The sequence below is a fragment of the Polypterus senegalus genome, chromosome 11, assembly GCF_016835505.1.
Source record: "Polypterus senegalus isolate Bchr_013 chromosome 11, ASM1683550v1, whole genome shotgun sequence".
NCBI lineage: Eukaryota > Metazoa > Chordata > Cladistia > Polypteriformes > Polypteridae > Polypterus > Polypterus senegalus.
The window spans coordinates 9,276,632-9,293,149 of NC_053164.1; the positions used below are offsets into that span (position 1 = coordinate 9,276,632).

The 16,518-nt window shown below is 44.3% G+C and overlaps 1 protein-coding gene across 1 annotated transcript in view; it reads left to right on the plus strand.

The window, feature by feature from the left end:
- The first annotated feature begins 2,049 nt into the window (after positions 1-2,049).
- The window catches only part of gng8 (guanine nucleotide binding protein (G protein), gamma 8), a 34,182-nt gene continuing 19,713 nt past the window's right edge, over positions 2,050-16,518 (plus strand). Inside the window, exon 1 of the mRNA XM_039768038.1 lies at positions 2,050-2,161. The gene's annotated coding sequence lies outside the window, so the exon portion shown is untranslated. The remainder of the gene's footprint in view (positions 2,162-16,518) is intronic.

Sequence of the window (16,518 nt, forward strand, 5' to 3'; positions counted from 1 at the left end):
AAGAAGTTAGAAAATATACACTGTAATGGAAAAACCCAGTCAAGCATAAAGATTGGGGGCACCCGCAGACAGACCCCCAGGTATAACCAAAAAGAAATGCTGTGTATGAATGCTTTAAAAAAAAAGGACATAGATGCAAGTTTCAAAGTGACGGCTCCACTTCCAGTTAAGTACAGGCCAGGCAGGAAGAGGCGGGTCTGAAGGGGAGTGACACCAGAAGTGACATCAGAGGTGGTAGGCCTGTCAATCAACTGGTCTGTAGAAGGGGAAGGAGAAGAAGAGGCGCTAATAAATAGTGCCACCTTGTGGATCGGTGAGGCATTACGACCAGTTAATACAGTGAGAGCAACATTATCTACATTTATCTAACATAGCGTTTGTTTACCAGTTAGATAGCAAGTTATTAAATTATACACTCACAGACACTTAGGCTAACTTAACATACAGTCATGGCCAGAAGTTTTGGGAATGACACAAATATTAATTTTCACAAACTTTGCTGCCTCAGTTCTTATGATGGCAATTTTAATCTACACCAGAATGTTCTGACGAGTGATCAGATGAATTGCAATTAATTGGAAAGTCTCTCTTTACCAGGAAAATGAAATTCTTCTCATAAAATCACCGCATGTCAGCCCTGCCACAAAAGGACCTGCTGATGTCATCTCAGTGACCCTCTCATCAACACGGGTGAGAGTGGACAAGGACAAGGCTGGAGATCACTCTGTCATGCTGATTGAGTTACAATAGAGAGGTGAAGAAGGCTTCAGGGCACCCAAGAAAGGCCAGCAAGCGCCAGGACCGTCTTCTGAAGTTGATTCAGCTGTGGGCACCACCAGTACAGGGCATGCTCAGGAATGAATGGCAGGAGGCAGGTGTGAGTGAGGTGAAGACTTTTGGAGGATGGCCTGGTGGGTGTCAAGAAGGGCAGCAAAGAACACAAGAAGAACATCAGGGACAGACTGAGCTTCTGCAAAAGGTGCAGGGATTGGACTGCTGAGGACTGCTGGGGTCGAGTCATTCTCTCTGATGAATCCCCTTTCTGATTGTTTGGGGCATCCAGAAAAAAAGAAGAAAAGGTGAGTGGCACTACCATCAGTCGTGTGTCATGCCAACAGTAAAGCATCCTGAGACCATTCATGTCAGCCAAGGCAGTGCAGGGCTCACTCACAATTTGACCTAAGAACACAGCCAGGAAAAAAGAATGGGACTAAAACATCATCTGAGAGCAAACTTCTAACAACCATCCAAGAACAGTTTGGATAGAGTGAAAGGCACTATATAATAGATAGATAGATAGATAGATAGATAGATAGATAGATAGATAGATAGATAGATAGATAGATAGATGTGAATGGCACTATATAATAGATAGATAGATAGTTAGATAGATAGATAGATAGATAGATAGATAGATAGATAGATAGATAGATAGATAGAGTGAAATGCACTATATAATAGATAGATAGAGTGAAAGACACTATATAATAGATAGATAGATAGATAGATAGATAGATAGATAGATAGATAGATAGATAGATAGATAGATAGATAGATGCAAAAGGCACTATATAATAGATAGATAGATAGATAGATGATAGATAGATAGATAGATAGATAGATAGATAGATAGATGTGAAAGGCACTATATAATAGATAGAGTGAAAGGCAGTATATGATAGATAGATAGATAGAAAGATAGATAGATAGATAGATAGATAGATAGATAGATAGATAGATAGAGTGAAAGGCACTATATAATAGATAGATAGATGTGAAAGGCACTATATGATAGATAGATTGATAGAAATGAAAGGCAATACAGTATATGATAGATAGATAGATAGAAATGAAAGGCACTATATGATAGATAGATAGAGTGAAAGGCACTATATGATAGATAGATAGATAGATGTATCTCACTGGATATGCCAGTCAGAGGAGTTGGCGCTGCTCTGCCGTTTGTCCCCCAGGGTGGAGGGCACAGCTGGAGGAGCAAACAAGGAGGAGACTTTGCTGTCCTCCCTCCCTTTCTTATTTCCAGGTCTCCTCGTTTGCGTTGCTCCTTTATTATTATTTTTTTTATTCCACTCCACATCTGAGATTCCCTGTCTTGCTGGAGGGAAGGAAGAGAAACCTCAGAAAGAGACAGAAGTTTAAGGTAAGCCACTCTTTGAAATACGAATAAGCAGTCACTGTATGAATAAAAATATTGAGGTAGGCAGGGGGTCAGCTACACAGGCAAGTGTGGGAAATCAAATAAATAAAACTAAAATGAAAAATATAGATTATTATAAATGAAAAAATGTACAAAAAGTAGATTGCGTAGTTATGACAATTTAAATTATGAAACTTGCATTTAAAAGGGGAAACAGAATGAAAGGCAAAACATATCAGAACAAAAAAATGAGCAGAAGAAGGAAACCACAAATAGGCATAAATGAGAGGGAGCGTGATGGCACATACTTAAAGATATGAAATAATGAAATGTGTGTAAAAGTCTACATTGTGCTGTTATTTGTGGTATTTCTACATTTTTTCTATACATTTTTAAATGACATGCAAAACAATGAACAACTTATAATAAGTTCATGTTTTACCTTTATTTGTGATATTTTCCTGTATGTTTATACATTTTTAAAATGACTGTAAACCAATAAAAATGCGTATAAGTAACTGTTGCACCTTACTTGTGATATTTTATTTTAATATTTGTACAAGTTTGAAATGAGATGCAAAACAAACCGTATCTAAATATTCCTGACTTCTTTATTTGTGATATTTTGTTTAATTTTACATTTAGGACTTTTTGAAATGACTGTGCCAGACACATAAAAACACATATAAATACGCCTTCATTCTTTATTTGTGAAGTTAGATATTTTAAAATAACATTCAAACCAAGGAAAACACATATACATCTGCAGATTCCAGTTATATTTGTGACATTTTATTTAAGTTTTTCAGTTCTATTTGTTTATTTCTGTTATGCAAGTGTAGACGCGGTGCTTCAGGTGCCATCACTAAGTAAAGTCCCCTTGGCGGGATTTCACTGAATAAACCCATCGTAGGGAGCAACACTGCTTGTATGTGTCTGCCAAGTCCCCGAAAACTTAGAAAACTGGTGCAGCATTCAGGTTGTTGATACCCTGTTGGAAGGACTGGCACCTCATTTGGGATGATGGGTGAACCCTGGGCCGGTCGGGAGGCCATAATGGATGAACAGTATGCACAGAGGGCAGTAACCTGGCTGAGGTGGGACTTTGTTACTATGCCACTTGGGGTGAAAGAATAATGGATGTTTTGGCAGAAGACTGTCCAGCAAGAGCAGTTCGTCCCACTGTGTGACTGGGCTATTCTTCGGGACTACAATTCCCAGCATGCTCTGTGGGTGTCCATACTGGGACTATCCCAGAGGAACACTGCCATTTTGGTGTATCTACATGGTGCTTTAGGGAACTCGGTTACCTGATTTGAAATTGGGTGCGTTTTTTATTATTATTATTTTTTGACAGTTATCACATTTTAAATTAGCATTTTTTTTAACAACGAACCATATTAAAAATGACAGCGATAACAGAATGCAATAACATGCATTAACGGACTCGATAAAATCCACTGTCATGTCATTTAAAGCGGAGCCCAAATAAGCTTGTGTGGTTTTTGTAGACAGCAGAGTCCAACTCAAGTGATGGAAGAGCTGCAGGTGTTGTTAGTTGTTGATTGTGAAGGACTTCTGACCAACCGTAGTTCAGATTTCTTAAACGTAACATTTCTGAAAGGCATACCTGATGGAGAGATCAAATCTTTTGAAATTTCCACCTAAAAGTATTAGTGCATCATGGAGAGCAGATGTGGAGTGGTGCTGATTAAGGACAGCGTCAGAGAAATCCAGAATTGTCAGAATGTGCAGGCAATGGAGCCCTGAGGTTGTTTTAGTGTGACGTAAAAGTGAGAATCCACTGTATGCAGCGCACACCAAGCCAGACCTGGTTGAGGGCCCCCAAAAGAGTCCCCTATTTAGATCCACGCAGCCGAATCTGTAACTGAAGCTCATGAAGAAGGACTGGGGGAAACCGGAAATCAACACCCTCACAATTGGGTAAAGAAGAAAATTGACGAGCGGGGTGGGATCTCCCTTGGAATTCGATGTCCTCACAATCTCGTATGAAACTTGCATTCCCCCTTGGAGATCGGTGCACTCGCGCGATCGCATATGACATCGACAAGCGGTGGGTGAGGAGGGGACGTTGGAGATGAGCACCCTCACAAATAAAATCGATGAACGACCCTCTCCCATTCTTCCCTTCGGAGAGCAGCACGCTTGCTATTAAATATGAAATTATAACATGAATGAGCGGGGTACGGGATTCCCCTTAGTGATCAGCACCATTGCAATCGCAAATGATATCAGCATTCCCTCTTAGCGATCAGTACACTCACACGCCCACACTATGAAATCATTGCACGGCGCATGAGGTGTGATTTCTCCTTGAAGATCAGCGTCCTCATGATAACAAACGAAACAGAAGAGTGACTGCCCCCCTTGGAGCTATCGAATATGGAATTATAAAATGAATGAATGGGGTGAGGGTTCCCCTTGTCGATCGGCACCCTTGCAATTGCATAAGAAGTTATCATTCCTCTTTACACTCTCTCGATCACATATGAAGTCAATGAGTTGGCCATTTCCCCTTGAAGATCAGAGCCTCGCGAACACCAATGAAATCGACGATCGACTCTCCTCCTTTGGAGATCGGTTACTCTTGATATCGAGTACAGAATGAGCGGATGGGGGAAGGAGATTCCCCTTGGTGAGCTGCGTCCTTGCGATCGTATAGGAAATTAACATTCCCCCCTTGGAGGTCGATATACTCACACGATTGTATGTGAAGGGTGGGGTGTGAGGCAGGATATCCCCTTGAAGATCAGCACCCTCACAATTTCAAGTGAAACCGACGAGGGTCTCTAACCCTTTTGGGGATTGGCACACTTGTTATCGAATATGAAATTCTAAAATGAATGAATGGGCTTTCCCCTTGGAGATCGATGTGGTTGTGCGATTGCATTATGAAGTCGATGAGCGATGGTAGAGGTTATTTCCCCTTGAAGATCAGATCCCTGGCAATTGCAAATCTAACCGATGAGTGACTCTCCCCCTTGAAGATCAACACACTCGCCATTCCATATGAAATTAACGTTTCTCCCTGCACATCGGTGCTCTCGTGTGATCGCATATGAAATCAATGAGTTGGCCATTTCCCCTTGAAGATCAAAGCCCCACGATCACCAGTGAAATGGATGATCGACTCTCCTCCTTTGGAGATCGGTGCACTTGATATCGTGTACAGAATGAGCAGGTGGGAGGATGAGATTCCCCTTGGTGAACGGCGCTCTTGCGATCGCATAGGAAATGAACATTTCCCCCTTGTAGGTCGGCATATGAAAGGTGGGATGTGAGGCAGGATATCTCCTTGAAGATCAGCACCCTCACAATTACAAGTGAAACTAACGAGGGTCTCTCTCCCCCTTGGAGATTGGCGCACTTGTTATCAAATCCAAAATTATAAAAGGAATGAGCAGGCTTTCCCCTTGGTGATCGATGCAGTTGTGCAATCGCATTATGAAATCAATGAGCGGGGGGAGAGGTTATTTCCCCTTGAAGATCAGAGCCCTCGCGATCACCAATGAAATCGACGATCGACTCTCTTCCTTTGGAGATCGGTGCATTTGATATCGAGTACAGAATGAGCGGGTGGCGGGAGAGGAGATTCCCCTTGGTTAGTGGCGCCCTTGAGATCGCATAGGAAATTAACATTCCCCCCTTGGAGGTCAATGCACTCACATAATCGTATGTGAAGAATGGGGTGTGAGGCGGGATATCCTCTTGAAGATCAGCACCTTCACAATTATAAGTGAAACTGTCGATGGTCTCTATCCCCCTTGGAGATTGGCACACTTGTTATGGAATATGAAATTATAAAATGAATGAGTGGATTTTCCCCTTGGAGATCGATGTGGTTGTGCGATTGCATTATGAAGTCGATGAGCGATGGTAGAGGTTATTTCCCCTTGAAGATCAGATCACTGGCAATTGCAAATCTAACCGATGAGTGACTCTCCCCCTTGAAGATCAACACACTCGCCATTCCATATGAAATTAACGTTTCTCCCTGCACATCGGTGCTCTCGTGTGATCGCATATGAAATCAATGAGTTGGCCATTTGCCCTTGAAGGTCAGCACCCCATGAGTGTCCTTTGAAGATTGGCACATTCGAGTGATCGCATATGAAATTATTAAATCATGATGGATATGAAATTATTAAATCATGATTTCCCTTGGGAATTGGTATCCTTGCAGTTGCATATGAGATTATCATTCCTCCTTGGAGATCAACACTCTTGCGATCCCATATGCAATTCTGAAATGAATGAGTTTGGGACGGGGTAGGGGGGGAATTGCACTGATCTTCAAGGGGAACTGTCCCCTCCCCTTCCCTTTGATTTCAATCTCCCAAATGGGGAACACCAAGTTCATATGTGATCATGAGGACAGTGGTTGCTTATGAAATTAATGTCCCCCCATAAAATGAGTACACAAGCACAATCGCTTATGAAATCAATGAGTGGTTGGACTTCCCCTTGAAGATTACCACCTTCACGATTTCAAATAAAACCGACGAGTGACTCTCCCCCTTGGAGGTTGGTGCCCTTGAAATTGCAAATTAAATTAATATTCCTCCTTGCAGACCGGTGCACTCGCGCAATCCCATATGACATGGATGCATCGGGCATCTCCCCTTCAAGGTCTGCGCCCCACAACCACCAATGAAATTGACAAGAGACCCTCCATCTTGGAGATTGGTGGATTCATGCGATGAGAAATGAAATTATAAAATGATGAGTTCCTCTTGGAAATTGCCTCCCTTGCAATTACATATGAGATAAACGTCCCACCTCGGAGATCGGCACAATCATGATCGTGTATCAAATTCTGAAATGAATAAGTGGGGTTAGGGGGCTTTGGGCTGATCTCCAAGGGGAACCCCCCTTCCCCTCCCACTGCTCGTCAATTTCATACATATGGGAAATGGCATGTTGGTATGTGATCATGAGGACACCAATTACTTATGAAATTAACGTTCCCCATTGGAGTTTGTTACACTCTTGCAATTGCATATGAAATGGGTAAGCAGGGTGGGGGTCATCTCCCATTAGGGATCAGCGACCTGATGATCACAAATGAAATCGACTAGTGACCCTCCCACTTGGAGATCGGCAAACTCATGAAGGCACATGCTTAAGCACCCCATCAGGCCATGGTGTTCCCTGATCAGGAGACCAGAAGTGTAGGACAGGTTGTACACTGGATGGGAGCACCCCTTATGTATGGACACCTACAGGGCAGCATGAGAGTTGAGGTCCCATGGAGCTTTCTTATTGGGTTTCATGGGGGTCACAAGGGGTTACTAATGGGAAATGAAGGCCCTGTTCCTATCCTCCTGATGTGGACATATTTTTGGAGGGAATGATTTGGGTACTGCCCTCCAGTGTGACAGAAGAATCAGAAGTGGGAGAGGAGAAGCACTACACTCTCCTGGGAGGATTGGAGGAGAAAGAGAAGGATTGTGCTGCGCTATACCTAGTTATGAAAGGATATTTAAGGTACTCTGTAAAATAAAAGCCCTTGATTTGAACCCAGGACTGTGTGTGGTGCAGTTGTGCCTGGTGTTTGGGGCTCAGTGATTCCCCCTACAGGCTACAGTATGTACAATATGTATTGTTAAACATGAATAAGCCACACAGACACAGCCTGGTAATGGGATTTGAACCCAGGATGCTGCAGCACTAACCATTAGGATGCCACTAAAAGTGTTTATTTCAAATGTTCTGCATTTTCCATCCATTATCCAACCCACGGTATCCTAACACAGGGTCACGGTGGTCTGCTGGAGCCAATCTCAGCCAACACAGGGTGCATGGCAGGAAACAAACCTTGGGCAGGGCGCCAGCCCACTGCAGGGCACACACACCCACATACCAAGCACACACACTAGGGACAATTTAGAATTGGCAGTGTACCTAACCTGCATGTCTTTGGACTGTGGGAGGAGATTGGAGCACCTGGAGGAAACCCACGCAGATACGGGGAGAACATGCAAAGTCCATGCAGCGCAGGGAGGACCCGGGAAGTGAACCCACTGTGCCACTGTGCCGCTCCTCTGCATTTTTACTTTGGGTATAAATTGAGTTTATCATTAACCAGCCACCAGATTAAAGTTTGTCACAAAGATAAGTTGAGGTGTCCAGTCTGTGACTAACTGCTAATGTCATAATGGCTGTTACGTGACACTGCTGTATTTACTGTCCTGTTAGCCGCATATCTGATTATTTCTTAATGCCCTCTTTAGATGCCCTGATTGGTTGCTGTGTGTGCTCCTTTTTAAAAGGCAGCCTAAAAGACATGGGGGGGCAATGAGCTCAAATGGCAGATGTGGTCTCCTCACCCGACTCTCCTGCGTTCTTCTTCCTCTCAGCAGTCGTCTTCAACCCGCCGTGATATCGAGCGGCTCCGGTGTCTAATAGGGGGCCTGCTGGGAGCTCTAGTGAAGGGAGCAGGTGTGCCGAGTCAATAATTATCTGTTCAAGGCCCCTCGCTTCTCCCCACCCGCTCTCACTTTCAGACACTCCAGGTAATTGTTTTGTGTACTGCAGAGTGCGTTTCACAGGCATTTAATGGTGACTTCTTTTATTCGTGTGGGTTTCATCCTTGTTTTTTAAGAACACTGAAACATCTCCCCATGAGAGATGAGCCTTTCCAACACACAAGTCACATTTTGTTTTCTGACACATTCCAAGAGCCGCTTCAAACAAGCTTTTTGTTTCAAGGGAGAAAGTGATCGGAAAACAATTCTCAAGCAGTCAACCAAATATTCCGTTGCTTAAAGCTACACGTTTGGCTCATTTGGCGTTCGACTTCCACATCTCAGAATGCCTCATGATGTCCTTGCATGTGGGGGGCTAGAGTTGAACGTCAAATGAGCCATACGATAATTATGCACATCAGTTCTTATTTTTGTTTTTTTCTATGCATACCAGTTGCTAATGTAATAATTCTATACACTTATATAGCGCCTTTTCTCACTACTCAGAGCACTTTATTGAGTAGGGAGCCACTTCAACCAGCACTAATGCGTAACATCCACTTGGATGATGAGACACTGCCATTTTGTAACAGTACGCTTATCACACAGCAACAACAGTGAGTTTATAAGGCTGGAGGTTCAAAACCCACCTTGTGACTCATTGTGCACCGCCATCCATTGTAAAGGAGCACGATCAGTGATGAGGGTACACTCATGGCCTAGGAGGTAATACCTCAGCGCTTTAACTGCCCACTTAACAGCCAAGGTCTTCCATTCCACTGCTACCTACCTGGTGGTTTTCCTGTCCAGCCATTTCAGGTGTGTTTGACACCTTTGACGCTTTGGCTTAGCACGGCACCCAGTCCGGTGTCTGAAGCGTCAATCTGGAGAATGAAAGGTAAAGAAAAGTCAGGAGCAATTAATGAGGTTGACATCAGGGGGTGCCTTAAGGTACCAAATGAATTTTCAGCATTTTCATCCCATACCAAATGATTAGGGGCCTGCTTCTTTATTAGGTTAGTCAAGGGTACTGCTGTGTCAGAAAAGTGGGGCGCAAACCGGCGATGGTATCCTGCCAATCCAAGAAAGGCTTGGACCTGCCTCTTGGTTTTCACATGGGGCCAATTGAAGATGGCATCAACTTTGGAACACTGTGGCCTTACTGTGTTCCTGCCTACCCGGTAGCCAAATGTTTAGCCTCATTTAAACACTTCTTGGAATTAATTCTATGACCAGCTTCGATGAGAATATGAAGCACAGCTCAGGCCTGCTTCAGGTGTTTCTTCCTTGTGTCGGAATAGATGACAATGTCATCCACATTGGCATCACTATAGGATTTGTGGTGACGTTGCACTTTATCCATTAGAGGGTGGAAGGTGTCTGGAGGCCCATACACTCCAAATGGAAGAACACAATATTACCAGTGTCCATTGGGGTGCTAAATGTGGTCTTGACCTTCGCAGAGTCTGTTAAAAGAACTTGCCAATACCCTTTGGTTATGTCACGGGTGCTCAAGTGCTTTCCTTTACCCAGCTGCTGAAGGATGTAATCCACATGTGGTATAGGATAAGCGTCAAATTGGGAGACTCAATTAAGCCAACAGAATTGTTGCAGAACAACTCTCCAACTCTCATCCGGCTTAGGAACCAAGACAATTGGGCTAGACCAGGGACTATAACTCTCCTCTATTACACCTTGGTTCAGTATTCACTTGATTTCAAGCTCCACCTGCCTCTGGGAGTAAATAAGGGAATTTCATGATGATCACAACGGGCATCTTTCACTGCTGGGTTACGGGGATAGGGACAAATCTTTTGCTCAAAACTCTAGACAAAGGACAGAAACAGCCATGGACAGGACCTCTCCAAAGTCTTCTCACGCACTCCACATACACATCCAACTAAACTAGTGTTAGCTGATAGGTAGTGAAGTGGTGAGAGAGATAGCCAATTAAAAACAGGGGATGATTAAGGAGTCAGAATGACTAGGCCGTGGTGGGCAATTTAGCCTGAACATTGGGATACACCCTACTCTTTACAAAGGATGTCCGGGGATCTTTTAATGTACACAGAGAGTCAGGACCTCGGTCTTATGTCTTATCTGAAGGATGGCTCTATTTTTCACAGCACAGTGACTGCACTGGGGCTTTGAGATCCACTTTCATACAACAGGATAAATTCCCCCTGCTGGCCTCACCAACACCTCTTCCAGAAGCACCCCAAAATTTTTCAAAGGGGTCTCCTATCCAAGTACTGGCTGGGCCTGAACATGTTTAGCTTCAGGTGGACGACCTATTCTGAAGTGTGTGTGCTGTGGCTGCTGGTAAGTTGCCTTTGTTATGTTTTGTGGGTTGTCCCTAAGAGGTGTGGCCACTTGCCAATCACCACCAGGAACCGCCCTCTGTCTATAGAATCTGACAGGTCTTTGACAATTCCTGGTGGATCATTTCTAATGTGCCTGGGAGTTGGTGAGTTCACTTCTGTTTCGTTGTTTTGAACCTTATTGCTCTGTTTTTGACTGTTTCTAGATTATTGTTCTGGAATGTATTTGCATTGTTTTTGGGCAAATCCTTTGCTCAGCGTTGCTCAAACTTTAAGTATTTGCGACCCGAGTTTTCATAATAGTTTTAATCGTGCCCCCCAACGTTTTTTTGAAACCCTAATAAAATTCATTCCTATATTTTTTGCTGCCGATACACAGCTACAAGTTTTATTATACCTACTTAACTTTTATCATTTAGTTTTCTAGCATCAGAATGTAGTTTAAGTTCATTTGTTTTGGTTTCAATAGATGTATTTTTCATATTTTCGATTCTTGTTTTCTTTTTTCACATCTTCGCACCCCCTTCTTTGTTACTTCTCGCCCCCCTAGGGGGGTGCACCCCACAGGCTGAGAACCACCACCTTTGCTTCTTCTGATCTACAGAGCTTCATTGTTGTGGAAGAGTATTTAATAAAAATTAACTTTTTAATTTTATAAAGATTTGCCGCTTGCACTTAGTACTAGCCAGGGTTTGAAGGTGATATCCCCCTCTAGTGGACATTTTTGCAAGTGCTTTTGGAACTTATTTTGGATTGATGTTGCTTTGGGGCATCTAGTTCACGACATCCATTTATAGACAACTGTCCCTTTTCCTATTCTGGGCTCCTGTGACAGAGCTTCTCGATGACACTCTTTAATTGCCATCTACAAGCATCTTCTCAACATGTCATTCTGGAACATGCAGGTTTGTTCTTGCATGTGTGGGGCCTCAGATTGTTTTCCATAGCTGAACATGGCTGTGCATCAGTGAGTTTAATCAAGATGACATGATGGCGATGTGCTCACTGATTGCAAGTTTTCAATTTGGAGCTTAAGGTCTCCTGGGACGTAGCAGCGTGAAAAAAATAAGCCCCACACGGCTCACCAGGGAGTGCAGACATAAGTCTCACCTGCCACAGGTGTGCTGGGAGCACTTTAGAGATTAGCTTACTAAAACGAGGACCAAGTCAATATTAGGAGGATGAAAACAAGTCAATGGGCATTTCTTTCTGCCAATACTTTTGCTTGGTTAACTTGCATTTTGGAATTCAGTTTTCAAGATGCATTCCATAAAGCACTCCCAGCAGTTAAACGTTTTAAAACTTTCTGCTTCCTTTTGTCCCCAACAGTGACAGAGCATCAGTATTGGCAGTCCAGTCCAGTTTATTATCCAGCTGCACTCCCAGGTATTTATAGGTCTGTACCCTCTGCACAGTCACCTCTGATGATCACAAGGTCCATGAGGGGCCTGGTCCTCCTAAAATCCGCCACCAGCTCCTTGGTTTTGCTGGTGTTCAGTTGTAGGTGGTTTGAGTCGCAACATTTAACAAAGTCCTTGATTAGCTTCCTGTACTCCTTTTCCTGCCCACTCTTGATGCAACCCACCATAGCAATGTCATCAGTGAACTTTTGCACGTGGCAGGACTCCGAGTCGTATTGGAAGTCCAATGTATGTTGGCTGAACAGGACCGGAGAAAGTCCAGTCCCCTGTGGCGCTCCTGTGTTGCTGTCCACAATGTCAGACCTGCAGTTCCCAAGACGCACATATTGAGGTCTGTCTGTAAGATAGTCCCTGATCCATGCCACCAGGTGTGAATCTACAGCCATCTCAGTCAGCTTGTCCCTAAGGAGCAGAGGTTGGATGGTGTTGAAGGCGCTAGAGAAGTCCAGAAACATAATTCTTACAGCACCACTGCCTCTGTCCAGGTGGGAGAGGGATTGGTGTAGCATATAGATGATGGCATCCTCCGCTCCCACCTTCTCCTGGTATGCGAACTGCAGAGGGTCGAGGGCGTGGCGGACCTGTGGCCTCAGGTGGTGAAGCAGCAGCTGCTCCATGGTCTTCATCACATGTGACGTCAGAGTGACAGGCCAGAAGTCATTCAGCTCACTAGGACATGATACCTTTGGGACTGGGGTGATGCAAGATGTTTTCCAAAGCCTTGGGACTCTCCCCTGTTCCAGGCTCAGGTTGAAGAAGCGCTGTAGAGGACTCCCCAATTCCAACACACAGGCCTTCAGCAGTTGTGGCGATACACCATCAGGACCTGCTGCTTTGCTGGCACAAAGTCTCCTCAGCTCTCTGCTCACCTGGGCTGCTGTAATTGTGGGTGGGGAAGTCTCACCTATGCTGGTATCAGCAGAAGGATGGGTGGAGGATGCAGTACTCTGAGGTGAGAGTGGGTTAGGGTGGTCAAACCTGTTAAAGAAGTTGTTCATTTGGTTTGCTCTCTCCACATCTCTCTTGATTGTGGCACCCCGCTTCGAGCTGCAGCCAGTGATGATCTTCATCCCATCCCACACTTCCTTCATGCTGTTTTTCTGCAACTTCTGCTCCAGCTTTCTCCTGTACTGCTCTTTCCTCACCCTGAGCTGGACTCGGAGCTCCTTCTGCACGCACTTGAGCTCATGCTGATCACCATCTTTAAAAGCCCTTTTCTTCTGGTTCAAAAGGCCTTTGATGTCACTTGTAATCCATGGCTTGTTGTTAGCATAGCAGTGTACTGTCCTTACTGGAACTACAATGTCCATACAGAAGTTGATGTAGTCAGCAGTGCAGTCAACAACCTCCTCAATGTTCTCACTATGTGACCCCTGCAGGATATCCCAGTCTGTCAGAGCCTGCTCTGCCTCAGGGACCACTTCCTGAATGAGCGCGTGGTTGTAGGTTGTAGGCTGGGCCACCTGTCCATCACCTTTTATCCACCGTCTCCAAGGGAGGTCATCTATAAATGAATTAGTACCAGGTTTCTCATGAACATGTTGCTTGAACAGTCCTGATTTAGAGGTGTTATGTCATAATCCCGAGACCATTGGCTCGTGGGCCAAGCACTTTACCAAATGTCTGAACCTGAGGTTCTTCTCACACTGAGTAGGATTGCAATTTCGACAGCTCCATCATCGGTAGGGTTAAAGGACCCTGTCTGTCACACAATGTTGTAACCCCAGCTCACGTCCTCTAGTACAGTTGTGGTCAGAAGCTTACATACACTCTTTATGGACATAAATGTCATGATACAGTAGTTGTGGGCTTTTAATGATTTCTTTGAACTGGGGTGGAATGATTGTATAACATGCATCACTGATAACTCTAAAAACAGGAATTGGTTGCACAAGTTTGAATTTATTTTGAATTTTCTAAAATCCATACAGGGTCAAAATTATACATACAGACTCAAATATATACTGCGGCCACTAGAGAGCACTGTTGCACCTTAAATCCAACAGAACAGACACCGGGCACAAATTAAAAGCACAAAGACTCTTCAGCAAGCGTTTCAAACCACCACAGCCACAAGTAAACAACAGACGCCACCCCCAACTATTCTTCTTTCTCTGTTTCTTTCTCCTCCACTCCTGCCAGCAAGCTACATCCACCTTCCACCCGACTCTGGCTCATCCCCGTGAAGTCAGGCAAGTCCTTTTATATTGGCAACCCGGAGGTGCTTCTGCTTTTCCGCCCACGTGGTCTGCAACCACTTCCAGGTTAGGCGGAAACCTCATGTCTCCTCCGTTTTCATAGCACCCACTGGCACCACCCACGGCACCCAGCAGGGCTGAGAAACAGAATTCCAAGTCCCATGGTGGCCAGTGGGAATCCTGGACACCACTGCAATCCAGGGGAGCTTCCATCTATCGTTCTGGGGGAGGCAGTGCCCTAAAGAAGCTGATCTCTTGGGCATCCCGGCCGGGTTGGGCTGCTTGCCGTCTCTTACAATATGTACACCCCAACTCCTATTTGGTTGAATGTCCTTTAACAAGTTGCACCTCGACCAGACGCTTTCGATAGCCATCAACAAACTTCTGGCTGGTTATCTGACCACTCTTCTTGGCAGAATTGATAGACTTCATTTAAATTTGTTGGTTTCTTGGCATGGACTCGGCTTTTAAGCACAGTCCACAGATTTTCAATTGGGTTGAGGTCTGGGCTTTGGGAAGGCCACTCCAAAAGCTTAATGTTAGCCTGCTTTCTCCATTCTAAAACCAGTTTTGATGTGTTGGAACATCCAATTGCATCCAAGGTGTAACCATCTAGCTGTTGATTTGAGGTGATGTTGAAGAATTTGGAGGTAGTCCCCCTTCTTCATTATTCCATCCTCTTCATGCAGTGTACCAGTACCACTGGCAGCAAAATAGCACCAGAGCATGATGCTACCACCACCACCACCACACTTCATAGTTGGTACAATGTTAGAAGATTAGAACAATCTAGACACAAACAGGCCATTCAGTCCAGCAAAGCAGACCAGTGATATCCACCTAATTCCTCTAAAATTACATCAAGTTGAGTTTTGAAAGTCCCTAAAGTCTGACTGTCCACCACACTATGGTCGCTTATTTCAAGTGTCTATCATTCTCTGTCTAAAGAAAAACTTTGTAATGTTTGTGTGACATTTCCCCTCCACAAGTTTCTGATGGTGTCCCCGTGTTCTTGATGAACTCATTTTAAAGTCACCGTCTCGATCCACTGGACTAATTCACTTCATCATTTTAAACACTTCAATCAGGTCTCCTCTTAATCTTCTTTAAAGGCTCAGCTCTTTTAATCTTTCCTCATAACTCATCCCCTGTAGCCCTGAATCAGCCTCGTCGCTCTTCTCTGGACCTTCTCTTGTGCTGTTCTGTCCTTTTTGTAGCCTGGAGACTCCAGATGAGGCCTCACCAGTGTGTTATAAAGCTTGAGCAGAACCTCCTGTGACTTGTACTCCACACATCAAGGCGCTATATAACCTGACATTCTGTTAGCCTTCTTAATGGCTTCTCAACACTGTCTGGCAGTCGATAGCTTAGAGTTCATTGCGACTCCAAAATCCTTCTCATAAGGTGGACTCTCGATTTTCTGACTGCCCATTGTGTATTCAAACCTCACATTTTGACTTCCTATGTGTAACTCTTTACATTTACTGACATTAAATTTCATCTACCACAAATCTGCACAAGCCTGTCTGCTATCCAAGTCCCTCTGTGATGATTTAACGGATTCAAAATTATCTGCTAATCCACTTATCTTGGTATCATCTGCATATTATAAATAGCAGCAGCCCTAGCACTGACCCATGCTGGTCATCACTCTTAACATCACCCAATTCTGAAGAGGTTCCTTGCACCATCATCCTCTGCTTCCTGTGTCTGAGCCAATTCTGCACCCAAACAAGACAAATAAGACGGGACTGTTGGGCATCACCTCCTGGAGTCCATGGCAGGTTAGGCAACTGAGTACCCCATGGCAGGGATGTCTGGGCTAAAACATGCAAACTAAGAGGCAAATCTGTCCCTTTCATAGATAGATAGATAGATAGATAGATAGATAGATAGATAGATAGATAGTGTGGATGCTAGAGGCGATGTTGC